Source organism: Thermobia domestica, chromosome 4, assembly GCF_964235325.1.
Source record: "Thermobia domestica chromosome 4, izTheDome1.hap1.1, whole genome shotgun sequence".
NCBI classification, from domain to species: Eukaryota; Metazoa; Arthropoda; class Insecta; order Zygentoma; family Lepismatidae; genus Thermobia; species Thermobia domestica.
In genome coordinates, this window is record NC_137457.1 from 58,825,513 (window position 1) to 58,848,538 (window position 23,026).

Sequence of the window (23,026 nt, forward strand, 5' to 3'; positions counted from 1 at the left end):
GAATCAGTGCTTTTATCATATATTAAGAAAATATACTTCGTATAAAAAACAAATTATTTGAATGCTCATAGAACCTAGGTTAGATAAGGGAAGAGGATTGTTATGCATGATCGAATAGTGGCTGAATAATCCTTTGAACGACCGCGAAATTAACCTTACAAATAATTTCTCCATTTATCATAAACGCCGCATATCTCGTGGACTTCGAGTGATGATTTGTATTATTGGTAACTGGAAGAGCAAGATGAGACAAGATTTGGATCAGGTTTGTGGACTTATTTAGGTAGAAGTTTATGTTCCAAACCTCACTCAGTGTTTATTGGATACTTCTATAGGCCTTCACAAGACCATCCCCCATTACAACTTAGAATCTTGCTTTGACGCACTGTTATACGCGTTGTTACATAGTGAAGTCTTAATATTGGGTGATTGCAACCTTTCCATGACGTGGCAGGACAGTATGCATGGGATAACTAAAGATGGAAACGGCATTTATTTTATGAACAATTTCATTCATAGACTTGGACTAGGTCAACATAATATGCTTAATATCTGCATAAAATGAAGTCTTATTACGTTACTCTAACTTATAACCTCTTCCGTTGTACCATACAGAGTTTTCCTCAAATTTCGATTCCTTGGATGTTTCTTTCGATTTTGTAACGCTTCCATCCCCAGCATTTTGGAGTAATTGAAAAAAAATCAATAAAGGCTGCAGAAGAAGCCTACACCAGACACATCAAATATGCGCTGCTGATTTCAGTTTTTCGAAAATTCATAGAGAAATTTACGCACAAATCAGTTAAATACTTTAAATAAATAACAAACAACACTTTCAATTTAAAAAGTTATTACAATACTATTACAATTTATGAAGTTCTCTACTCTGCAAAATTCAGGACTAAATCCCATTACTCGATCACAACAACTTCAAGATTGAAGGTAGTTAAAGATTTTGTCATTCCTCAGGCGAACTTTAAAAAAAATGTTCAAAGCTTTATTCCAAATAAGCAACCGTAGTTTAACTTCCAATGACCAATCAAGGACGTTACCACTACACCACTAATATTATATCTTTTTGCAAAATATTTTATATTTTAAGTCAAGCATCAAATGCTATTTACACATGAACTCTTCTAGTAAAATTTGAAAAATTCCTTTCCTTCCGACAAGTAAGAGGTCTCACTCCCACAAAAACTTCAGATAAATTAGCAAATGAAGAAAGAACAGAAAGCAAAAATAAATTTTATGAAAAAATTTAAATCCTTCACAGAATATTATAGTCAGAAAAATAATCAATAATCCAAAAGTAAAATTATGTTTTATAAAGAAAACTTATCAAACTTAGACAGCGCAATCAAGACCAAACAGTTCAAACAACGAAAACTTTTTTTACCTTTTAGAAAAACTAATTTAATCACACGCCCGGAATATTTATCTCGGAATTGACCTTATATAAAAATAAGAATAATGAACGGGAATATTCAATTTTAGGAACATTAAACCTGTAAGGAAACAAGTAACCAATTATATTATTATGGTTTGGATACAATCCTACTGTTTTTTTCTCTCCCTGGATTTTCAAATACTAATCGAGTCAATTCTAACAATTTAATTCTAATCGAATGTGGAGACAAAATCACAACCCAGATTAACACTTATGAACGAGGACAATACACGCTACAGTCAAAATAAAGAAAATTCAACTCGCCTTTAATCATTTTTACCTCGAGTTCCCCGAGTTTACGAATTCCTGGCCGTAATTTGCTCCAGACTCAATAAGAAAGAAAATGAGAATAAACCAAGATCTAGTGAGCTGCAGTTTCTTCCAAATTAACCTTTCCCAATTCTCCCACTAACACAAAGTGAAAAATAGGACTTCAATCCCCAATTTCCCTCATGCAAAAATTTAAAAGATCTTTTATTTACTGCCGTTTTATACTTGAGTTAAAAAGGTGGCTTTACTTCATTCTCTTGAAACTATTAGTAACCAAACGGAAATAATAAATCAAAGCTCCTTTTCCGTCTTTTAACAAGACTTCAGTTAACTCTGAATTCACACAAATTTGAAAAATCACGTATACGGAGCAAAGCAACAGAAGCAACATAATTCTCACTACAGTTGATTATTCTCATTTCACTTTTTTGAGACTCTTATTCTGCCACCAAAAGGAAACCAACTCAAGCATGATAGCAATCAAAAGACGAAAATTTAAACGGCCTCCATTCAAACGCTGCCCACTTAAATCGAGCAACACAATATCGATGCATCCAGTATCACGATTCAACCTTGCTGAAGCGACCTGCTCACAGTTGTCGAAAACAGAACATGCGCAACGCCCTACCAGCGCTAACGCAAACGACCTTGGCAGAGCTTCACAGAAAGCAAAGGAAATCTTCTCACATTTGATATCACAATTTAACCTGTCTTTCTCTCGCTGATTTTTTTTTGTCTTTTTATTTTTGACTAGTTTTTATCTTTCCTTTTTAATGATGAAGAGATAAATAATTGAACAGATAATATATCTAAATATACAATACTTATTTTTTGTGACGATTCTGTTACAACCTCGACGCCTCTGAGAAAAATTCTCCAACTCTTCTTCCTGGATAGCTAAGAAACACAAAAACATTATTAACCACGTCAAACAATTCAATTTACATAATTTAAACGAAAAAATATGAAATATATTCAATTATTTTTTGAATAGTATATATATATATATATATATATATATATATATATATATTAAATATTTTTCTCTTAGTATGGCAACAGTAATATTTATTTTATATATATCAATAAGTTAAGGTTTCATCAATATTAACTTCAACAAACTGTATTTATATACACTTTAATTAAAATTTCATCTTCGAATTTCGAATTCTAAACTCAATTAAGAACAATCTAGACTATTTTAAAAATAGTTTGTAATATAAATTCTAAGGATTCAGCAAGGATGTTTTTATTGAGAATTACTATTATTATGAACTTCTCGATTTAAAATTTTTCTAGATTTATATACTTTAACTTAAGGGCATGCGATCTATGATAAGATTCTGGTGAATCATTTTCATCTGATATAAGATCTGTTAAAAATCTCCTTACAACAAGTGGACCATACCATTTTTGGCTAATGATGTAGCAATTCTGTCTTTCAATGATGATTTTACATTAGACTTCAACAATACTTTGTCAGCAATACACAAATTTACTGGATTCCTCCGTTTCATCATCAAATTACGCCTTTTACCCCAGCTCTTCTCCATGTTTTCCATTGCATTATTCCATAGTTCAGCAACCGACTTATCTCCATAATCGGAACTTACGATGTTCCATCGGCTTTCTAAAGGTGTTGAATATGGACGTCCTAAAAACAACTCGACTGGACACATCTTCAGTACCTGATGTTCACTGATGTTTAAGGTGAACTTTAACTGCAGAATTAGTTTGGACCACAGATGTTGTTTCTTGGAAATGTAAGCTCATTAAGCCGCCTTCATGGTCTTGATAAATCTTTCAAATGCATTTCCTCGAGGCTGATATGGACTCAATCTAATATGACGAATATCTAATCCAAATGGGAATATTTTAAAATCTCTGACACAGAATTAAAGCGTTATCCCTCGATATGGTCTGCTGGAAACCTGACCGGCTGAAATTCCCCATCATCTTATTGACTATCACCGTTGAATTGATATTCCTCAACTTTTCTAATACAAAAAAATCTACTTGCATTATCGACTCCAATTAAGATAAACCTATACCCATTTAAATTTGGAAAAGCTCCTACAATATCAAACATCCAATTGGCGTTTATTCTTCTGCTGAATTCAGAAACTAAATTTCCCATCTTCTTCTGATTCACTTCTTTCGTTTTCTGACAAATATCGCACGTGGTAACATACTCCTTAAAGTGATTCTTCATATTCTTCCAAGTACATTTCCTCACTAGCTTCTTCAGTGTTCTATAAGTTCCAGAATGTACCCCAACTATTTTATCATCATGATGGTATTCAATCAGAACTTTTTGTAATTTCTTAGGAATTACAATAGTTTTCTTCATAGGATCTTATTATTTAGAAATAGCCAGAAACATTTTCCCCACGCTCTAATTGTTCTATTATCGCATTAGCTCGATATCTTCCCGCTGCAACTTATCTGTAGAATCTTCAACCAAAGGAAGCTTACACATATTTGCCTTTTTCATTTTATTCTTAAAGGCAGCTAATCCAACTGGTCCTTCTAAAACTGGAAATTCAAAAAAGTCGTACATCCTGGTTAAAAAATCTGCTACTGTGTTATCAGCTGACCGAAAACGTTTGATCTTAAAACCAAACTGACATAACGTTTATATCAATGGACCAAATTTGAGGAGTCTTTTACTATTGTTTAATATCCAGGTTAAAGCCTTATTATCCGTGAGCACGTCAAATTCATTTACTAAATAACGTTTATAACGAGATATAGATTTGACAAGGCTAATAAGCTCAATTTTATAAATACCCCGGTGCTTATCAGCCTCCGAGAGTCGTTTACTGAAATAAGCAACATGATGAAAGTTGCCTTTCTCGTTTTCTTGTGAAATGCACTCCGCTACGCTCTTCTCTGACACGTCGAAATTAACAACGAATCTTTTATTTAAATCAGGCGTTTTTAAAATTACATGTTCATATAACAAATTATTTAGCCCACCTAACAATCTTCGATGCTCCATGGTCCACTCAAATTTTACCTTAGGTTACTTCAAAGCACTAATTGGTCGCATTAACTCTTGAACTTCATATGTAAACTTGGAATAATAATTAAATAAACTCAAAATTTTCATCAACCCACGTCTGTTTCTCGGAGGTGGTATATTTTTAATAGCTGAAACTCTACTAGTATCTATATCCATCTGGTTGCCTTCTATAACATAGCCTTGCTAGTTAATACGACAAATAAAAACATTTATCCAGGGACACAGTAATATTATATTCTTTAAACCTTTACAACACTTTCTCAAATGTTTTCATATGCTCTTCAATGGAATGGGAAGATATAAAAACATCATCAAAAAAGTTTAACTACTTCATCTATCATATTTCCTAATACTCTTTCCATTGCTCTCGACAAAATATTACTTCCAGTCTTGGTTCCGACTGCTCGACGGGTATACTGTTAACATGCCTTAGCCATTAGAATAGTGTTAATGTCTCGGGACTTTTTATCTAATTGAATTTGAAAATAGGCCTGGCGTAAATCCATTTTCGTATATAAGCGCTTATCTGCTAACCAAGTAAGACATTCTTCCAAATTAGAATCCTTGTTAAATCCTAAATTAGGTCACGCACGTACTTAAAATTTAGTATCCTCCATTCACTAAGAAAAGGACAATGTAAAATCATACACTTTAATGCTATTAAACATTACTTTCCAACGCATATTAGAAGAGAATATATATATATTTGCAAACTATTAATATTTGATACTAACTTTTCATAAAAACAAAAGGTTTACAAACGCGTGATAACATAAGAACACTTTTGAATTATTATCAAAATTCTTCACTTGATATAAAATGGCCCAATAACTTGTATACGATCACGGGACGATATTCGTTCATGGGCACGGTTTTTACGACCGAATGAGTGCGTTGAATAACTAATGATGAAGGAAATCACTGCAGATATTTCAGTTTCATCATGTTGCATACAAGGTTCTCTTCGGCATATATAATATCAGGATCTTCGTGGTACAAATTTCAATTAAATCTTCTGCTAATTCGCCGTCACTTATACGTAGACTAAAGCATTGTAAGTTCGTCATTGACGTACAACACAATAAAATGTTAGAACAAAGTTGCATTTTTTACACCATTTTATACTTCGATGCGAGATATGTTTGATTATTTGAACACTAAAATTCTATGCAACTTAATAAAATATGTCTGAAAGTGCAAGCTCAATAGGTAGTACTATGATGAAGTTCGTAAAAAACTCTGTCGCGCGTCTTTTGAGAATCTCAGTTTTGTACCCTGTTGAGCAGTGCAAAAACACACTATCAAGACAAAACAGTTCATAGAAAACTTTTAATTTTCACTTCACTGCTCCACTACTAAGGAATATTATATCAATTGTTTCTCAATTGAACTTGCATAGGAAATATCCGTGCGTCCAATAATATGAAAAAGTTAATAATTATGAATAAAACTATACTATTACGTGGAATTTGTTGTGGTTGCTCATGTCTATTTTGCGTGGACGTCAGTAAAGAGAGTAGCAAAATTCCTTACCTAATTTGGTCTGACCGGGGATGCAGGGCTGTCTGGAAAAGCGAGGCATTGTTTGGGTAAAAAATCCATGTGTTTCGCTCTCCTCCGAATGTTGGCTGGTTGCGTTTCATTTCCAAGAATTGGCGTTATGAAATACGAGGGTTGATTTATATCTATATTCCGTATATCTATATTCCGTATATCCGTATATCTATATTGTTATAAATGGTGCTGGACGACTGTCCACTAATGCGTACCAAAGAAGTGGGCAAGAACCCTGGAGTGCAAATCCTCATAATCACACTACAGCATAGTACTACAATCACTTCACTCCATCAGTCCATAAAGGCTTAAAAAACTTGTTTTAAGTTTGTTTACACTGAAGTATTACAGTTCACATGTTCGCTAGAGGACACGTAATCACGAAAATCCGAAGAATAACGAACGCTTGGGCTATATACGATAACGTGCTGGCCATTTCGTAAATGTCTTTTAAGTCCTATTATATTATTGCTGTTGCTTCGTATCTTTCTTTAATTTTAATCATTTCTCAAAATGTAAATACAAACACAATTTCAATGCTTGAATATTAATCAATGATCACTTATAGCTTGAAGTATTATTCAATATTGTGTTTCATAATATTTTTTTTAAATTTATAGCAAATTATACAAACATATTAATATATTCAATGCAATAATGTATTCAATGAAACATCATATTTAATAAAGTATTTTATTTGATAAGATATTATGTTTGATAAGGTATTGTATTCAATGAAGTATCTTATTCAATGCCATTTTTAACAATGCAAAACATGCTATAGGTAATACAAACTAAATATACTGTAACAAATCTAAACTCTGATAATTAATTTAGTATTCCGCAATAATACTCATTTGTTCTAAAATAAAACACATAACACTGTTTAAAAATAGCTAATATATCGCTAAACGATTCAAATTGTTATCTTTTCACTTTTCATGAAAATAAAGTACTTCTTACTATTTGGTAAACAAAAATTTACTAGAATTAAATCATGAACATTATTCATAAAGTTCAAAACGCTATGTTCATTTACATTCTAACATAAAACATTTACCAAAGGATTTAAAGTAATTCAATACAATTAAAACATAAGACAAAGTTCACGTAATTATTTCATGATTCACCAAAATTACATATTAAAACACATAGGTAAATACAACACTAAAATTATTCCATTTATTTAAAAATGGAATAAACTCGACACATGCGAGCTCGTCATGCTCGACGTATATATAAATATACTGCCTGCATTAAGTGTGGAAGACCCTACTCCGATTATTTGTTAATATGTTTCAATCCCCGAAGCAAGGAAAGGAAAGAATATAAGGTTAAAATTTAATAATTATATAGAGGGAACTAATAAGAAAATTGCGTTGCAAACAGTTTACAAATTGTGAATAACTCATTGTCTTGTGGGGAAACTTTGCTTCTACGTTTTTAAGTTACCGCGGTGGCTCAGTGGTAGAGCGTTAACCTCTGGTGCTAAGGGTCCCGGGTTCGATCCCACCCTCCGACAAGTGAACTTTGTGGTGGATAAACACCGTCTGCGTGGGTTTTCTCGGGGTTCTCCCGTTTCCTCCTACTTTCTTCATTCCACCATTTCATTCATTACTCATCATCACTGTCTCCTTTAGAATAACCGGCATAACCGTTTGACGTAAAACTCAAAGATTTCATTTCAACGTAAAACACACTTAATGTTTGCATTTCGCATGGGGTACAAAGTATAATATCTAGTAGAAACATCCATAATTGACAATGCACACTTATAACCTGATGAAGAAGAAACATACGGCCCTAAGGTGTCAATGGAAATACGTACTGCGATTAACAGTAATACTTTCCATTGGTCTTGCCGGAGGTGATGTTTCTACCTTTGTTTTTTATTACATACTATAAAGTTATTAATAAAATTACTAATATCTTTTCTCATGGATTTCCAATAAGAATTTCATTCACAAAACCAAAGGTTTTTTTTCAATTCCGAAGTGAACTCGTTGACAATGCACATGTTCTACAACGACACGAACTAATGAAGGTGGAATACAAATTCACCAGGAATTTGGGAAAGTAACTTTTTTTAAAAAAAGTACACCATTCTCAAGTTTATAAAATTTTTCGACATTTCCGGTTTTTCGCTTTCGAATATGGGTCGGTAGGGTTTTGAAGGAATTCCATGACTGAATTATATTCTGGATGCTCACGTTATTTTCCAATTTATTTCTGTATGGTCATATTTCCGGAAAACGATGGTAATGTTTCGGAGTTATTCGCCGTATGAATTTCAGTTTCAGGAGCTAAAATAATGCGAGACAAGGCGTCACTATCTTTATTCCGCGAATATGAATGATTTTCAAATCAAAACTTTGTAATTCAAGACTCCAACGAGCTAAACGAAAGTTCCAGTTTCTGATTTTATGTAGGTACTCTAATGAGTTAAGGTCAGTATACACCTTAACATGTTTACCATACAGTAGATGTCCCCATTTACGAATAGAAATTCTATCGCTAGTGCTTCCTGTTCAGTTGTAGTATACGCACGCTGAGCTTCATTTAAAGTTTTACTTCAGAACCCAATAATATTACGTTTGCCAGTAGCTACGTCCCCGACTAATATGCATTTACAAGTACAGCTTTGTTTTCGTATTCTTTTCAACAGTTAACCAATTTAAAATTATCGTAAAGAAGAATATGTAGTCAACTTCTTAAATACTTCGCTCCGCAGGAACCCGTTCAGCGCGTGCAACAAGCAAAAACAACATGTTTGGCGTCTCACAAATGGCAAAGGAGAAAAAAAGCAAAAACAGCACGGCAGTGCCTTATCGCAGTCAGAGCTGTTTCGGTCGTCACATACGCCAATAGTCCTACAAGCGGTTTGCAATAGTTATACAGTTACAATATACGTTGTGCCACAGTACAACTACAGACGGAATGTGCACGAACTGCAAATGAATATGTTTGTTACAAGCATGAGTCACTGTTGCACCCTCTTTACAATCTACACATCATTTTTCTCCCACTTTTTGACCTTGACAAACAGAAGTACCAGGCTTTCCGAGTTCACAACCATAGCCTGTTTGTGTACAGAGTACGTTTTCAGTTCTTCGAATGACTGTGATGATCGATGCTACCGTATACTGCAGTCAGAAACACCCGGTTGCAGTAATAAATGTAAAATAAAAATGTAGAGCCTTGACAATGCCGTGAGGATATATATATATATATATATATAGATAGATAGATATAGATATAGATATAGATATAGATAGATAGATAGATAGATAGATAGATATAGATATAGATGTAGATATTTGCAAAATACTTATATTTGATACTAACTTTTCATGAAAATAAAACATCTAAAAACGCGTGATAACACAATAACACTTTTGAACTATTCTCAAAAATTATCACTTGATATAAAATGGCCCAATAACTTGTACACGATCACGGGACGATATCGTTAATGCGCACGATTTTTACGACCGAATGAGTGCGGTGAATCAACTAATGACAAAGGAATTCACTGCAGATATTTCACTCTCATTATGTTGCATAAAAGATTCTCTTCGGCATATAAAATATCACGATCTTCGTGGTACAAATTTCAATTACATCTTCTTCTAATTCGCCGTCACTTATAGGCAGACGAAACCATTGTAAGTTCGTCATCGACGTACAACACAATAAAATGTTAGAAACAAAGTTGCATTCTCTTACACAATTTTATACTTCGTTGCCAGATATATTGAATTATTTAAACACTAAATATCTATGCAACTTAATAAAGTATGTCTGAAAGTGCAAACTCAATACGTAGTACTATCATGAAGTTTGTAAACACTCTGACGCGCGTCTTTTGAGAGCCTCAGTTTGTAGCCTGTTGAGCAGTGCAAGAATACACTATCAAGACAAAACAGTTCATAGAAAACACTTAATTTTCACTTCACTGCTCCACTACTAAGGAACAATAATTCAATTTTTTCTCAATTGAACTTGTATAGGAAATATTGATGCGTCCATTAATATGAAAAAGATCATTATTATGAATAAAATTATATTACGTAGAATTTGTTGTTTTTGCTCATGTCTATTTTGCGTGGGCGTCAGTAAAGAGAGTAGCAAAATTCCTTACCTAATTTGGTCTGACGGGGGATGCAGGGCTGTCTGGAAAAGCGTGGAACTGTTTGGGTCAAAAATTCCTGTGCTTCGCTCTCCTCCGAATGTTTTCTGGTTGCGTTTTATTTCCAAGAATTGGCGTTAATTAATACGAGGGTTTATTTAAAATTTCCGTATATGTATATTGTTATAATGGTTCGATAGGTAGTTTTGCTACAAAAACAGGATATCTTTACGAACCTCACATATATATAAAAGGCATTCTCGTGAGGTGGGAAACCATTTAGTGATTCGAATAGCAGGAGAGGGAGTTTTGTTTTTCTCTGGTTCCATTTCACGGAATGGGAATTCCTTGGATAAAACAGTTTAAATGATGACTGTCGTGAGGGTATTTTCAGAATTAGCCGAAAAGTTCATGAATAGTATAGCGAGTGGGCAAGTGAGTCCACGGGAAGCGTAGAGCTTTATTTGTTTTACTTCTCAATCTAAGGAAATAAATAAATATATTTTGATTTTGGATAATGTTTAGCTCGCGATTTCTCTTTAAATGCTTTAACAAGGAAATTCAGTGGTAGTAGTTTACATTAGAGTTTGCCTTGGCTCCTTGCTTGGGTCTAGTGTATAGGCTTATTGCTTTTGAATTGGAGGGCTCCTGGTTCAAGTGCAGCTGACGTATGGCTATATAAGGCCAGGCTGATTGTTTGCTTTTGAAATACACATGTTGTTCCGCTCTAGAATGCTATTGGATTGGAATAGGTTTAAGCTATCTGTATAGATCTGATTGCAGATCTAGAAAGGTCTCTTACTAGGGTATATTGCTATTTCCTCTCTGAACCTATTCCTAGTAAATCGTTAGATAGTATCCCTCTTGAGGATGGTCTGGTTCCAGGATTTTCCTCGCTTAGGTTTAGGCCAGGTGCTGGATAACTGGTGAAGGCACCTTTAGTACTGTAAATTCCTTCGCTTTATCAGCTTGTAAGAGAACGTGTCCTGAGTGGACCGTGATTAATTAGAGTATTAGTTTATGTAATTTTGTCTTAAGGACTAAAGTAGGAAATTCTTAGATCTATTATAGTAGAAACTAATTCCCTATTCTTTACGGATTAGTATAGAGTTATACTCAAGCCCTTCTCAGTCTCGGGAGGGCAAATAAATATTTTATCTACAAATCATAGACCATTCTGAGCTATACTTCACTCTTTATTGAAATAAAGATATCAAAAATAGGAAATTTGATGAGTTTTCATTATAATTTGAGTCTGGTATGCTAGTTGTATTAAGAACTACCCAAGATTCTTGCAAACGGAGTGAATAAAAAGGTTAATCTAGAATTGGTCGACAAGAAAGCTTGTTCTCGGATATTTAAAGTATTAAGAGATATTTAACGCATCTTTTCTCTCTGCCTCGCTTGAGTAAGTTAAAGGAAATAAGGGAAAAAGGGGATCTTAAACCGATCTGGTCGAAAACAAACTTCGTGAAGTTAATTATTTTAAGTTAGTGGCTCTATCATTCCTCCTCCAGAGGAAGTGAAATAAATGAAATGAGATCTTTGTTTTACGTCCCACGCTTATGCCGGTTAGGCTAAAGGAGACTGTTATTATGAGAAATAAATGAAATGGTGAAATGAAGAAAATTGAGGAAACTCGAGAACCCCGAGAATACCCACTCACACGGTGTTTGTCCACCACAAAGTTCACTTGGTAGGGGCTGGAATGGAACCCGGGACCCAAAGAACCAGAGGGGAACGCTCTACCGCTGAGCCACCGCGGCCACCTCCTCCAGAGGAGTATTATATTTGGAAAGATAGCTGTTTACTGGTGGGTGAGGTAATAACTTTAGATACTGGGAGTCTGGTAATAGCACTCGCATGCAGAGAGGTACGCCCATAATCGTTACAACTGACGGCTCGTAGTTGGAGACATTGCAAACAGTGGACACGTAGACAGCGTTTACACTCCGCCCATTTTTTCATGAAAATGCGAAATACGTATTCACTCCTTTTACGCCTACAATATATGTGCACAATCTCATTCATTTCGGCAGAGTTCTTCTTGCCTTTCGGGCGTCAACTTTCAAACTTTTAGGTGGGGGCTTCTGCAGAAAGTAGAAAAAAGCACGTATTCATTTACGTGTGATATCTACCTATTAAATTTTATCAAAATTGGAGTGTTACACTTGGGAAGTGTTACATGTAAATCAATCGGTCATCCTACTCTGGAAAACTGCCAGTAAAATATCTTCCTCTTTATTAAACCATATGCGCTTTTACATTCTGAAACCGGATTTACTTTCCGATTCAAACTCAGATGTCTCTCACCGAAGACAAGTATGCTAATAATTTTTAAAATATTATTCTAGCCTCAGAGGTCTTGAGTTCGTTTCCCGCGCAAGGGAGCCTTTTTATCTGTTTTCCCAAATATTAATTTTATACATTTTAGCCTCAATTAGTATTTTATTCAAGTTACACACAAAATAAATTTCGATAATTGTTTTGCGAACTAGGTTTATGAAGTGGTTCTTAGTAATAGAGTTATTATTATCAGAGTTCATAGGGTTATTTACAACAAAAACAAACCATTTTTGTTGCAATTTGTATTTTCTTGCAAATAATTTACGACTAATTTACATAATTTTTATCGAAGTTAAAATTTAGGGATTGTTTATTTGAGTGCAAAAGAGTACACATAAAATTATTACTTTGCGAGAGAATTGAAACTAGGATCTCTGGTTCCGCAGGCCAATATGCTAGCCGTATGAATACACAAAACCGGGCTACCATCCCACAATTTCATAACTTTTCAGTTCCTCTCCTTTGCTTATGTAACTGCTTATTCAAGTGTGGTGCATCACCCTCCCGAAATAAAATTCTAAATGCGCCGATATATATTGATATCACTAGTTATATTATGGTTACCATAGTCGTTGTGTAAAAAATGTTCTTAGTCTTCGTGTCCTTATCAGTGGACAGTGCGAATTACAAGGGGGATAAGGGAAAATTCTCTTTCGCAATGCTGGATGTATTCTATAACCAGGGGTCATTTCAGATGACAATAGCAAGAGAGACTATGACAAATGTAGCCAAGGGCGTCATTTAGGGCAAAAAGAGGGCACAATAAACTCACGAGAGTTTGAGGAATACATATACTTTAATTAATTGTCTATTAATATACTAGTACAAAATCTGAAAGTCTTATGTCGGTGGTGCTCTTGCCTCCGTCAAGCGAAGTCTCAAATGGTGCCTCTATTTGTAGCATACATCCAGCATCACCAAAGGGGATGTCCCCCTCATATCCCTTATACTTCGCACTTTACACGGATATGGGTAGGAAGCGTCAAAAACAATGAATATACAGTGGCGTATTTAAGGATTTTTTTTCGGGGAGGGACACGTGAATAACTACTTACAATTTTCCTTTTGGGTGCCGACAAATTGTAGTGAAAATGTGCATATATGAAATTTATTTCGAGGGTCCCCAAATAAAGTATTCATATAACAAACTGGGAGAGCGCAAAGACCTAATATGATAGAGAAAAAGCAGAGACAGAACTGGAGGTAGGGGAAAGAGATAGATTTGTCACCAGTTGAATTGTTTCCATGCCGAGAAGAATGGAGCGTGTAATTCATTCAGAAAGGTCTTGGCCACAATGTTAATATCTCCACCTTAACCCGAAAAAACAACCTTTCCAGGGCTACATACAAATTTCTGAAAATATTTATAGCAGTAAACCACACCTTGTATCCGACTTTTGTGCAATACTACTAACAAAAAATTAGCTTCTGCCTTTGATCTAACATGAAAAGATTAAACCAATATGAAGAAACACGACTTTGAATTTCCGGTACTCAATGACAATGATACTCATATATGTTGCAACCGTTGCACTAAACTTGGAATACTGCGAAACACTTATATATACACACACACACACAAATCGAGACGGTGAGAGATGCATATAGGAAAGCATATCAGAGAATTAAACTGGAACTCTATATAAAGACTCTCCGTTGTAAAAGAATTTAAGTCTCCTCACGTGACCTTAGGGGTATCTGGAAAATTTGATCGTCTGGAACCACTATCCGACTTTCGATTGTCTGTTTATACACATTTTTATCCCTATAAGAATATATTTCAAGAACGTAAATAATATGCTGTTATAAGAGTGTTGTGAAGTGCACTCTATATAACAGTAGCGAACAAATATACTTCATAAGATATAATGTAAATATTTTATATAATTTTTGGACATTATGAAAAAAAATCATAAAAAAACCTATGAAGCATTTGGAAATCGAACTCTTGACATTACGATTTGAAATCCAACAGCTTACTACTAAGCTAATACATGCACGTTGGGTAAGCTTCTTCTGGCGACGTATAGCGGACTTACAAGGCAATGACATTTTTATTTACTATTCAATTTTGATTTTTTTCACTACGTAGGCGAGAAATATGTTCTATGTCTTAACATTCATCAGTCATTTGCATAAGGAAAGGATATTTTACATATCGAGATGTTATTTTATATTTATTATATACTATTATATTTCTTATACGTATTAACCATATACTGAGATTAATGTTTCGAAATAATGCATCATTGAGTACCGTATTTCAATCAATATTGGTTTTTATCTACACTTCATAACAAGTATTATTACATTTAAAAGAAGAAATACACAACTGCAAATCTTTTCCCGATTGCAAATGTTTTTTTGTAGGTTCAAACCTGGTTCCCTTTCTTCCGTCGATACCCGATGTTGGGCTTAGATATTTTTTCCTGAAAACAACAATAAAGAGTGATGCCATTCTTTATGGAATAGCATGTACTTGGTAAATTTCTCTATTTAATCCTCAGTTACGTGAAGGACAGTAGAGAGAGAGAGAGAGTTATTCTTTGCGGGGCGACTTTAATTCGCAACCCATGATCTCAAGGGAGTGTACTTGGGCCCATGGTATTTTTCCTATATATGGATGATCTTTACTCAAACTTATCACTTAATCCTAGTGTCCTTCTGCTTTTCGCTGAAGACTGTAAATTATACAGAGAATCTCGTGTCTCCATGAATCAATTGTGTTACAGAAAAGCATGGATTACCTTATAGGCTTATGTAAAATCTTGCACTTGAAAATGAACAGTAAGGAATTGTTATTAGAGTTGGTTCGTAAATAAAATTATGTTCGCTCTACATAAGGTATAATTGATTTCCCTTTTACAATTTCTTCCATTCACAGTGATCATGATGTCATCTTTGATTCGAAATTCACATTCCCTGAAAACAACATCCCAATCTACAAGAATTCCTTGCGCATGTTGGGGCTTCTTTATCGATTTACTAAACTAAGCACACTTTCATCATAAGCGACTTTCCTAAAACTATAATAGCATCCAAGATCGGACATTGCTCTCGCATACAGGCCATGACACCAAATACACATCTCATCAAACTTGGCTCAAATCTCAATTTCTTTATTTCTGTACTCTAGTTTCGTGCTCTTGCACGTCGAATATTATGAAAAAATGAACCTTTGCGCCATCCTAATACACAGGGAATACGCAAAAATATCTCTAACATGAAATTTCATCGTAAAATGGTTAATCGAAACTTCAGAACGGAAACATCACTTCAGGAACTAACTTTATATGTCCCTTCCCACGTTAGCCAGAATACCTACCTTTTCCATCTTGCCCACTCTAGGTTGGCAATTATATAGAGATTTTTAGTTTTACAGACTACCAAACTGTTATAATAATTTAATAACTAACGTGGATTTTTTCGAAATACCCGGTATCAGGAACAGCAATTAAGTGATTCATGACGAAATACTGTTACTCTTACAGCGTTTTTAACACGTTTTTTTATGTTATTTTAGTTCTTTATTTCTCTCGTCAATATTTTGCTGTGTAAAATGGCAAAGTTATGCTCTTCCTGGGAATTTGCTCAATAAATAAATTTAGTCCTGGAAACATTATTCTAAGTATAGAATGATTATGATATATTCATGGAAATAAACGTGTTAAAGACACCTAAAATTTCACAAGACTTCCTGTAAATATTTCTGTTGAAAATATAGTCATTATCCTGCTATACCGTCTGTATCGTCGTACAAAAAGTGTGAAACAAAATAAATGTTAAACCAAAAATTTTAAATAGCAGAATTTATATTATTTTATAACTTATATTATATTATTTTACGATATAACTCATTGATTCTTTTCTGAAGATGGAATCATTTAATCTAATAATTTCAAAAATATAACAAATCAATGCAAGTTTAAGTTAGAAGCTAAATGTTAATACGTGTTTGACAAAATGACGATCAAACTAATAATTTTGATAAGGTAGTGTTAAATGAAGCTACTAAATATGTTTAGATAGTTCGTTCCATAAGAATCAAATGGAACATCATATTTGAAACATTACAAATATCTTTAAAGCGTATCGTAGATTTAAAAGCAATATCCTTATTATGTGTATATAACAGTATGGATGTCATACTTTACTTCTAGGTGGCGTAAAAAATGGAAATATTTAAAACAGTTGCTGTGCTCCTAAGCATATTCTACTTGATGATATGTGTTCCTCATGTTGATGGTAAGTGCGTTTTTACAATCCTGTCCGTTTTTACAATCATCTTATATAGCTTTCATAATCTAAGGAACAAGTCTTCGTTAGAGACAAAATAAATTCATTTAATATTGATATATATTTTAAATCAAACTTGCTGCTGCAACTACGAATACAGACCTTAATAGCTTAATGATAATTTTCAAATTTTAAATAATTTCAAATCGATGTAACTAACATGAACACTAACCTGAAAATGAACATCAATTTACTGAAAGCTGTAATTAGATAAGACAAGCTAAGTTATATCTATTTGTTTTACTGTTTTTGTTTTCCGTAACATAAAAGCACTTACTTGTGTATGGTTGTCCAAATGTTTAATGTTACAATGAAAGTTAAATTTGAATATGGATTTTCTATTTTGAGTTACTTCCTGAACAGCCTTGACGAATTCTCTTACAGGAACAAGACCGCAAATGCAGTAATTTTAATAATTACCTTACAAGGTTTAGAGATTTTTTTTAGATAATAATTTGAGAACGTCAGTTAAGAAATGAATGATTATAATGATATTATAAAATTATAGTGATCTTCTATATTTATAACCTAAATATTAGTTTAGAAAATAGTCAAATCTACTAACGTGATACAGGCTGTGGTTAAAGATTTTGTGCCCTTCCGTAATAGACCTTCTTAAAGTTGCCCCCGTCGTTTGATGAGGAACTAAAGTGCATACTTCGCAACAAAAAGTGCATTGAAGCTATGGAAGGATTTTCCCAGTGAATATACTTACAAGAACTTTACAGATATTACAAGCCATAGTAAATATCTTATGAAAAGAAAGTACGAGTAGTACATTGAGCCCATTACAATTGATACAAGTAATATTCTAGGCAATAATTAACAAATAGTTCTAGTATACGGACTAAACTGCCCTACAAAAATGCATGTGCAAATGAAAAAGTCTAAGGTTTTTAATGAATATTTTGCTAGTAGCTTTGCTTCATCCCATCCTGCTTCTCCTTCCTTCCCTCTCCCTCTTCACCCTGTTTATTCTTTATCTTAGTCTTGTACCAATACCACTTTGAGGTGGACCCAGCAGCGGGTCTTAGGGCCAGAAGAAATTTACAGTTGCTTCCTACGCAGCGTTCCCAATTCACTTTCTCGAAACCTTTCGAATTTATTAAATCGCTGTTTTGTAGAAAGTGTCTTTCCTACCTGTTCGAAGAGAGCTGATACTCTCTCACTCGTTTGTGAAAAGATAATCAAAAACATTATATTTCAATTTGTTGCTCCATTTATAAACTCTCACAACACGGCTTGTTGCCAGGAAAATCTTGTGTTACTAATTTAACTGTTCTGTACGATGCTGTGGACAGAATCTCAGTAAATTCTCAACTCGACATTTTCTATTTGGACCTAAATAAGGCTTTCAATTCATTCCCACACTATCTTCTTGTATACAAACTTCATTCTAGATTCAATTCACATGGCAAATTACTTAGTCTTCTTTAAATCTATCTCCGTACTAGGACACAACGAGTTTCATTTTAAGGTTACTTTTCTGATTTTATTCCCGTAATTTCTGGAGTTCCTCAAGGCAGTGCCCTGGGACCATTTCTCATCCTATTATACATATATTATCTGACTTCTTTCTTCACAAAAAGCTCCACCAATATTCTTTTATTCGTTGATGACTGCAAACCCAACAGGCAAGTCCAATCCGAGTACAAGGCGATAACTCCTCAACATTATTCTTCCATCCTTCTCAACTTGTGTAACTCCTGGAAACTTAGCTTAAACATTAAAAAATGTGCTTCTCTTACGATTTCTCTAAAAAGGAACCTATAACACATTTACAAAATTGTTCGTAAGATCATAAGCCCCGTCTCGTCTTTCAAAGATCTTGGTACTATCATTACAGTAAGCTTACTTTTGAGGATCATATAAGCACAATAACTTGTACTGCTATGAGAAAACTGCGACTCCTTTAACGCTTCACTGACACAAAAATTCCTAATTACTTAAGCTTTTTCTATAAGTCATATGTTGCTCCCATTCTTGACTACTGTTCTCTTATCTAGTCTATGGCCAGCCTTACTCACTAAAAAATTAAATTCCGTAATGAATTTATTTTAAGCCATTTTATCTTACCGACTGCCTCACCTAAGAACACTTCCAAAAAATTACGTTTTAAAATCCCTCAATATCTAACCTTCCATAGTGAGAAATAACATTTCTGACCTAATATTTTTTGCAAAAAAGTGAAAATGGCCACTTGTCATGTGAACAGTAGTTAAGTCAGATAAATTTTCGTGTTCCCGCTAGAACAGCACGGTCTAGTAATCTCTTTGACACTCGAGCGGCGAGAGTTAATATTGTCCAAAGGTCTCTTCTAAACCGAGTTGTCAACACCAATAATTAGTTTCCAGAAACTGTATACGTTCTTTTAATTGAGTATACTTTCATATCATCTATTAATTAACTATTCTTGTAATGTCGCTGTTGTGTTGTACAGTCAGCGCTAGTAGAAAATGGAGGTTGGATACATAAGAAATGATAGCTTTTTCCAGTAGCAGAATAGTTTCACTGTATGTCTGATAGTTGGACAACCAACATGACAGCAAATACATGCCCGAAAACATAACTTGCCAGGATATTCCTCCATTTGGAGGAAAAAGTATTACTATCTGAGAGCATCACTTAGAGAAACAACCACGAGATAAATCTACAGAAATTCCATTCACATTAAATTCAAAGAGATAGGAATTAATTCAAAGAAAACGAAAAGAACAATACGTTTCATGCAGAAACCTAAAAAGCACGGAAAGCTAAACAAAATGAGAAAAAAAGGAAAGGAAAGAGCAAAAGACATGGGAATCAATTAAATTTTAACACTTAAGGATAAACAGTGTCCGTCTTTCCCCCTGCCCCCATCGTGGGCTTTCTACCTTCATAGGATAAATCTCTTTCAGTATCAAACATCATTTATAGTGTTGAATTCCTTTAAAAAAAATTTTTACTCAGTCTAGGCCGAGACTCGAACCCCAGACCCTTAGAATGACAGTCTCACGCTGTATCCACTTACCTACACAAGCTCTATCTATAAAACAGCTATTACCCGCGCTGTTATCAAACGTGTTAAATCAGCCATTGTCGGTGAGCCACCCCAGTTCCATTTGAAGTTTAAATTTTATTTACCTCACTTGGCCATCTATGGGTAGCAGTCCCCTTGCTTTCATAAAAAGCATTTGTTCTGCAGATTAAAATCAAGAATGAAATAATCTGTATTCTTGGGAGCATACTGGTGCACCAGCATATCTATCTATCTATCTATCTATCTATCTATCTATCTATCTATCTATCTATCTATATATATATATATATATATATATATATGTGTGTGTGTGTGTGTGTGTGTGTCGAATTGATTTTGGATTAAGAGATTGACTTCGTAAATTTACGGAACGCGTGTTAACACAACAGTAAGGACATCTCGTAACGTTGTTACGTAACACACGCAGTGTAAACAAAGTTTCAAAACCAGAAGTCAGAATATATGCCGTGGGTAAGACGTTAAGACGTCTGCTTGCTGAGTGGAGAAATCCGGGTTCAAATCTGGGCTGTTACGTTTGTTCTGTTCCGTTGAAAATACATTTCTATATTTTTGCGTTTGAAATTGCTTTCTTTTATTTTTTGTAGAATATCTTAAAATAGTGAAGGCCAAGTAAGGTCAGATTTCATATGTGTCTGCTTTATCTGTGTGTACAGTCCAGATATGGAGTGGGTCAATTGTGTCAAGATTTGTGAGTAGTTCAGTGGATCGTGGGTCAACAGGACGTGACTCACTGTGACACACCACCCACCGTGACCTCGCTGACTCACGCTGACCCTACGTTTTAAATTTTAAGGTTTCTCTCTTTATTCGGCCTCCCTCCTTCAAGGTTTCCCTCCTTATTATTAAATTCAATGTATAGATAATTATTGAGTTGAGTTGATTTTGAGTTTAGCGTCCTTTTTAGCAGCGAGGCTATATGAGACGGGATCTGCTGATTAACATGTAATCCGAAACACAGGAGCTCCCGTTGGGAATCAAACCAGGGTTTCCCACGCCACAGGTATTTAATTGTGTTTTATATAGCAGTTAATATTCTTGCTATAAAGTATAAAGTTAAAAAAAACTTGTAGCTTTACGAAAGGCATTTGTTGATCCTTCAAGGTCAACACAAGAACAAAAACAAAACTAATACTAGGTGTGCCTTTACAAGTGACTACTATGATAACAACAGAATGGTGCCTACGTTTAACATATTATGCCTCCGGGGGTTAGTAAAACGCTTAACTGTGTGAAAATCGCTGCACAAACAGGTCGCTACTCAGAAATACGTAAAATTGAAAGAACAGAAAATAGTGCTTTTTTGAAATGAGCATACAATTCACACTTCACGCAAAGTCCCAATATGGGAAATCAGTCAATATCTTCAGTTGGAATTACTGAAAAGGACAGAAACTGTCTATTTAAAAATCCAAGTGTAAACCTGCGCTTGGAGCGATTCTATTCGCTATATCACAACGCATTTTCGTGAGTTGCCTCTGTGGTCAAGCGCGCTTAATAGCGCTGTTAAAGTTCTAGAACCGGAGGGCGGTGGTTCGAGCCTGAATACAGTAAAATTCTTTTTTCAAAATAGGGATGGCTTTTTAAAAGTATATATAAAGTTGTATTTTGAAGTGATTGTAAAACAAATTCAGATGAACTTTCACATTTCCAAGCTCACTCATATTTATTCGCCATGTCCCAAATTTCACAGAAATAAATCCCTACGTTAAGCGGGTTTAAATATCCAGACTCCTAACAAGGAAGGGTCACGCAGTGGCTCCGCTGAGATCCGACCCAGACAAATGTGTTTTCATTTGATATGTTATAACTAGATGGATCCCAAAGTTATACGTGCCACCGAGCGGAATATCGTGAGTTACAATATATTTTGTAATGTAAGAACTACAAAGCTGGCAGAATATTTTGACCGAATCATTTGTTCGGAAACGGTTGGGTAAATGGAAAACTCGGATAATATGTATCCCGTCATTTTCAAGAACACACTTTTTCGGATAAAAAAAAAAAATGCCCAGGATCCTCGCAGGGTCCCACATGGGGTCCAACTCAAAATTTTCAAATGACAAGAGGGATTAAGTAGCACATCGTTTGAAAGCTGCTGCACAATGAAAGAAGATGCAGCAAGTCTCGACTCTCTACGACAACCCTGTGCAAAATGGCGGAGGGTCAAAATGTAAACAGAAACTTAATTGAAAAGTCAATGGTCACTCTTATAAATCGGAAACGGTGAGAAATGTGAAAATAGGAAAGAAAGTGTGGCATTATTTTCAAAGTACAACAATTTAAGGTAAAATGTCTTGTCCCATGGTCCCCACATGGTCCCAGGTGGGGTCCAACTAAAATGTTTCAAATGGCAAGAGGGGTTAAGTAGCTCATCGTTTGCAAGATCTTCTTAAATGAAAGTAGATGGAGCAAGTCTCTACTCTCTACGACAACTCTGTCCAAAATTGCGTTATCAAAAAGTTATCAAAATCTTATTTGATAAACTATGGCCACCTCGAATCCAAGATGGCCGGTTAAAACATGTGTCGTTCATAACAGTACAAATTTAAATCTCTATTTTTCTCTATTATATATTAAGAAACAATAGGAAGATTAAAGAACAATTGGATTTCGATTCACCTCAAGTATAATTTCATTCGGTAACAACACATATATGTTTTGTTTGGTTCCCTCGCCATCATTTACTTTAATATAACGAACATGCGATGAACACACAACTCTGACTTCCTCTAATTTTGTCATACGTAGTTCATGCATAAAGGACTTGCTGCACCAGTAGGTGGTTGGCTCTATTGTAATTCGCAACTGCGTATTCGTGGCGGTTACATTTGTATGTCATTCGTTGGTTTGATCACAATACTCCAAGCAATACCAAATATCCAAAAAGATCATTTGCAAGATTGGCGAGTAGTACCAAAC

General features: G+C 34.6%; 1 long non-coding RNA gene across 5 annotated transcripts in view; it reads left to right on the forward strand.

Moving 5' to 3' along the window:
* LOC145683314 (uncharacterized) overlaps window positions 1–23,026 on the forward strand; it is a 564,956-nt gene that overhangs the window by 244,737 nt on the left and 297,193 nt on the right. For all 5 annotated transcript variants that reach the window (XR_014131021.1, XR_014131022.1, XR_014131023.1 and 2 more), the window contains one exon: window positions 16,932–17,016. This is a non-coding gene — a long non-coding RNA (uncharacterized LOC145683314). The remainder of the gene's footprint in view (window positions 1–16,931; window positions 17,017–23,026) is intronic.